Raw genomic sequence first — 5663 nt, 5'->3', positions numbered from 1 at the left:
TATTTTTATTGCTTAAATTATTACAAAGAGTATTACATATTTCTCCGTTTTTTTCCCCCGCCCTTGCCAATCCCCTGGCCTCCCCTACCCCCCCGCGTCTTATGTCCATTGGTTATGCTTATATGCATGCATACAAGTCCTTCGGTTGATCTCTTACTCCCCTCCCTTCTGCCCCCCAACCCTCTCTGGCCTTCCCACTGCAGTTTGACAATCAGTTTGAGGCAGCTCTGCCTCTGTATCTATTATTGTTCAAAAGTTTGTAATGGTCTCTATTATCCATGAATGAGTGAGATCATGTGGTATTTTTCCTTCATTGACTGGCTTATTTCACTTAGCATAATGCTCTCCAGTTCCATCCATGCTGTTGCAAATGGTAAGAGTTCCTTCTTTTTTACAGCAGCATAGTATTCCATCGTGTAGATGTACCACAGTTTTCTAATCCATTCATCTACTGATGGGCACTTAGGCTGTTTCCAAATCTTAGCTATGGTGAATTGTGCTGCTATGAACATAGGGGTGCATATATCCTTTCTGATTGGTGTTTTTGGTTTCTTGGGATATATTCCTAGAAGTGGGATCACAGGGTCAAATGGGAGTTCCATTTCCAGTTTTTTGAGGAAACTCCATACTGTCTTCCATAGTGGCTGCACCAGTCTGCATTCCCACCAGCAGTGCACAAGTGTTCCTTTTTCTCCACATCCTCTCCAGCACTTGTCGTTTGTTGATTTGTTGATGATAGCCATTCTGACAGGTGTGAGATGGTACCTCATTGTTGTTTTGATTTGCATCTCTCGGATGATTAGCGACTTTGAGCATGTTTTCATATGTCTCTTGGCTTTCTGAATGTCCTCTTTTGAAAGGTGTCTATTTAGGTCCTTTGCCCATTTTTTGATTGGATTGTTTATCTTCCTTTTGTTAAGTTGTATGAGTTCCCTATAAATGTTGGAGATTAGGCCCTTATCAGATATAATGTTGGCAAATATGTTCTCCCATGTAGTGGGCTTTCTTGTTGTTTTGTTGATGGTTTCTTTTGCTGTGCAGAAACTTTTTATTTTGATGTAGTCCCATTTGTTTATTTTCTCTTTAGTTTCCAATGCCCTAGGATCTGTATCGGTGAAGAAATTGCTTCGGCATAGGTCTGAGATTTTGTTGCCTTTGGATTCTTCTAGTATTTTTATGGTTTCCGGTCGTATATTTAAGTCCTTTATCCATTTTGAGTTTATTTTTGTGTATGGTGTAAGTTGGTGGTCTAGTTTCATTTTCTTGCATGTATCTGTCCAATTTTCCCAGCACCATTTATTGAAGAGACTGTCTTGACTCCATTGTATGTTCTTGCCTCCTTTGTCAAATATTAATTGAGCGTATTGGTTGGGGCTGATTTCTGGGCTCTCTATTCTATTCCATTGATCTATATGTCTGTTCTTGTGCCAGTACCAGGCAGTTTTGAGAACAGTGGCTTTGTAATACAGCTTGATATCTGGTATTGAGATCCCACCTACTTTCTTCTTTCTCAGGATCGCTGCAGCTATTCGGGGTCGTTTTTTGTTCCAGATGAATTTTTGGAGAGTTCGTTCTAGGTCTGTGAAATATGCCGTTGGTATTTTAATGGGAAGTGCGTTGAATTTATAGATTGCTTTGGGCAGTATGGACATTTTAATGATGTTGATTCTACCAATCCAAGAACATGGTATGTTCTTCCATCTCTTTATGTCTTCCTCTATCTCTTTTTTCAACGTCCTGTAGTTTTCTGAGTAGAGGTCTTTTACCTCTTTAGTTAAGTTTATTCCTAGGTAGCTTAATTTTTTTGGTGCGATGGTAAATGGGATTGCTTTTTTAGTCTCTCTTTCTGCAAGTTCACTATTGGTGTATAGAAATGCCATAGATTTCTTGGCGTTAATTCTGTATCCTGCTACATTGCCGAATTCTTTTATTAAGTCTAATAGTTTTTTGATGGAGTCTTTAGGGTTTTTTAAGTATAATATCATGTCATCTGCAAATAAGGACAGTTTTACTTCCTCTTTTCCAATTTGGATGCCTTTTATTTCTTCTTCTTGTCTAATTGCAATGGCTAATACTTCCAGTACTATGTCGAACAGGAGTGGTGAGAGTGGGCATCCCTGTCTTGTTCCTGTTTTTAGGGGAAATGGTGTTAGTTTTTGTCCATTGAGTATGATGTTGGCTGTGGGTTTGTCATATATGGCTTTTATTATGTTGAGGTATGATCCTTCTATTCCCACCTTGCTGAGAGTTTTTATCAAAAATGGGTGTTGAATTTTGTCAAATGCTTTTTCTGCATCAATTGATATGACTATGTGGTTTTTTTCCTTCAATTTGTTTATGTGATGTATCACGTTTATTGATTTGCGGATATTGTACCATCCTTGCATCCCTGGGATAAATCCTACTTGGTCATGGTGTATGATCTTTCTGATGTACTGCTGGATCCGATTTGCTAAGATTTTGTTGAGGATTTTGGCATCTATGTTCATGAGGGATATTGGCCTGTAATTCTCTTTCATTGTGTTGTCTTTACCTGGTTTTGGTATTAGGGTGATGCTGGCTTCATAGAATGAGCTTGGAAGTGTTCCTTCCTCTTGGATTTTTTGTAGTAGTCTGAGGAGGATAGGTTTTAGTTCTTCCTTGAATGTTTGGTAAAACTCCCCTGTGAAGCCGTCTGGTCCTGGGCTTTTGTTTGCTGGAAGCTTTCTGATGACTGCTTCAATTTCTTCCATAGTTATTGGCCTGTTGAGATTTTTAGATTCTTCCTGATTAAGTTTTGGAATGTTGTATTTTTCTAGAAATATGTCCATTTCCTCCAGGTTGTCTAGTTTGTTGGAGTAGAGTTGTTCATAGTATTTTTTAACAATCATTTGTATTTCTGTGGGGTCTGTTGTTATTTCGCCTCTATCATTTCTGATTTGGTTTATTTGGGTCCTCTCTCTTTGCTTTTTGGTGAGCCTGGCTAGAGGTTTGTCGATCTTGTTTATCCTTTCAAAGAACCAGCTCTTGGTTTCATTGATTTTCTGTATTGTTTTTTTGGTCTCTATGTCATTTATTTCTGCTCTAATCTTTATTATCTCCTTCCTTCTGCTCACTCTGGGCTTTTCTTGTTGCTCTCTTTCTAATTCTTTGAGCTGTAGATTTAGATGATTTACTACCATTTTTTCTTGTTTGTTGAGGTAGGCCTGTAGAGCTATAAACTTCCCTCTCAGGACTGCTTTCATTGTGTCCCAAAGGTTTTGGATTGTTGTGTTTTCATTGTCATTAGTTTCCAGGATGTTTTTAATTTCTTCTTTGATCTCATTGGTAACCCAATCAATATTTAATAACATGCTATTCAGCTTCCAAGTGTTTGAGTATTTTGGGTTGTTTTTATTGTAGTTTATTTCTAATATTATGCCCTTGTGGTCTGAGAAGATGCTTGGTATGATTTCAATCTTCTTGAATTTGGGGAGACTTTGTTTGTGACCCAATATGTGGTCTATTTTTGAAGATGTCCCATGAGCACTTGAGAAGAACGTATATTTTGTTGCTTTGGGGTGAAGTGTTCTGAAGATGTCAATTAAGTCCATCTGATCTAGTGAGTCATTTAGGATTGCTGTTTCTTTGCTGATTTTTTGTCTAGCAGATTTATCCAGTGATGTCAGTGGTGTATTAAAGTCCCCTACTATGATTGTATTGTTGTCGATCTCTCCCCTGATGTCTTCCAGGAGTTTTCTTATGTATGTGGGTGCTCCTGCATTGGGTGCATATATGTTTATCAGGGTTATATCCTCTTGTTGTATTGATCCCTTTAGTATTATGAAGTGGCCTTCCTTATCTCTTGTTATGGCCTTCACTTTGAGGTCTATTTTGTCGGATATAAGTATTGCTACCCCAGCTTTTTTTTCATTTCCATTTGCCTGAAAGATATTTTTCCATCCCTTCACTTTCAGTCTGTGTGAGTCCCTTTTAATGAGGTGGGTCTCTTGTAGACAGCAAATGTATGGGTCATGTTTTTTTATCCATTCAGCCACTCGATGTCTTTTGATTGGACCATTTAGTCCATTTACGTTTAAAGTTATTATTGAAAGGTACTTGTTTGTAGCCATTTCTTTTTTTGTGTGGCTGTTTTCTTTCTGGGCTTTTTATTTCTTCTTTTTACACCAGTCCCTTTAGCATTTCTTGCATTGCTGGCTTGGTGGTGATGAACTCCCTTAGCCTTTTTTTGTCTGTGAAGCTTCTTATTTCCCCTTCAATTTTGAATGATAGCCTTGCTGGATAGAGTATTCTTGGATTCAGTCCTTTGCTTTGCATCACTTTGTAAATTTCTGTCCATTCTTTCCTGGCCTGATGTGTTTCTGTTGAGAAATCGTTTGATAATCTGATGGGGGATCCTTTGTAGGTAACTCTCTGTTTCTCTCTTGCAGCCTTTAAGATTCTCTCTTTGTCTTGTACATTTGCCATCGTTATTATGACGTGTCTTGGTGTGGGTCTTTTGGGGTTCATCTTGCCTGGGACTCTCTGTACTTGTGTAACTTTTTTCTTCCCCATATCTGGGAAGTTTTCTGTCATTATTTCTTCAAATAGATTTTCTAATCCTTGCTGCTCTTCTTGTCCCTCTTGCAGCCCTATTATGCGTATGTTACTTCGTTTCATGTTGTCCCGAAGCTCCCTTAGGCTCTCCTCCTGTTTTTTAATTTTTTTCTCCAGTTGCTGTTCAGATTGAGCTTGTTTCTCTGCCTTATCTTCTAACTCACTAATTCGGTCCTCTGCTTCTTCTAGTCTGCTGTTGAAACTTTCCATGGTGTTTTTGATTGTAGCTATATCACTTTTCATTTCTTCCTGATTCTTGCATAGGTTGTTGATTTTCTCATCCATCCGGTGAATGAATTGTACAACCATTATTCTGAATTCTTTTTCTGTCATGTTGCACGCTTCAACTTCATTAATTTCCTTTCTTGGTGATTCCTCATTGTCTTTCCTCTGGGTGTTGTGTCGTTTCTTCATTCTGCTTATCTCCCGATGGATCAAAGGTCGGGTTGCGTGGGCCTGGGCCGTGTGCAGTGGGAGCCTCCCACCACCTTAGTGTCACTGAAGAGCTCTGACACTAAGATGTGTGGTTGTTGTTGGTTGGTGGGAACCAGGCTCGCTCTGAGTCAGTGTTGCCAGCGCTCAATGTGGCCTCGTATGTGCCCTTAGAATTAGGGACCCTGCCTGCACCGTGCTGAAATAGAGACCCCCCTGGAGCGTGTTGAAAACCAGAGCCCCCTAGCATGCGCCAGGAGTCAGAGTTCCCCAAGAGTCCAGTATCAGAGTCTCTGTTGCTTTGCGCGACTTCGCCTTGAGAATCAGGGTCCCTGTGTGCCCTTGCACCAGGAATTGGATTCACTGGCTCTTAGTATGAATGCACAGGGAATCAGGATCTCAGGCGCAGGTGATAAGAAACACAGTCAAGTCACTGGTGCTTGGTGCTGCCTCCTGCCCCGAGAGACGGGGTCCCTGGGCCTGTGCTAGGCGGACAAATTCCTGTTCCGCGCGATTGCTCCCAGCCCAGGGCTCCAAAGCTCGCAGTGCGCACAGGATCAGTTCCGGGTGCCGCGCGCGCGCGCGCGCTTGCTCCCAGCGCGCAGGATCAGTTCCAAGGTGCTCGCGCACTTCCAGGCCAAAGTTCCTGCAGCACT

Source organism: Myotis brandtii, unplaced genomic scaffold, assembly GCF_000412655.1.
Source record: "Myotis brandtii unplaced genomic scaffold, ASM41265v1 scaffold651, whole genome shotgun sequence".
NCBI lineage: Eukaryota > Metazoa > Chordata > Mammalia > Chiroptera > Vespertilionidae > Myotis > Myotis brandtii.
The sequence above is the reverse complement of the archived record's forward strand: the minus strand, read 5'-3'. Positions refer to the sequence as shown.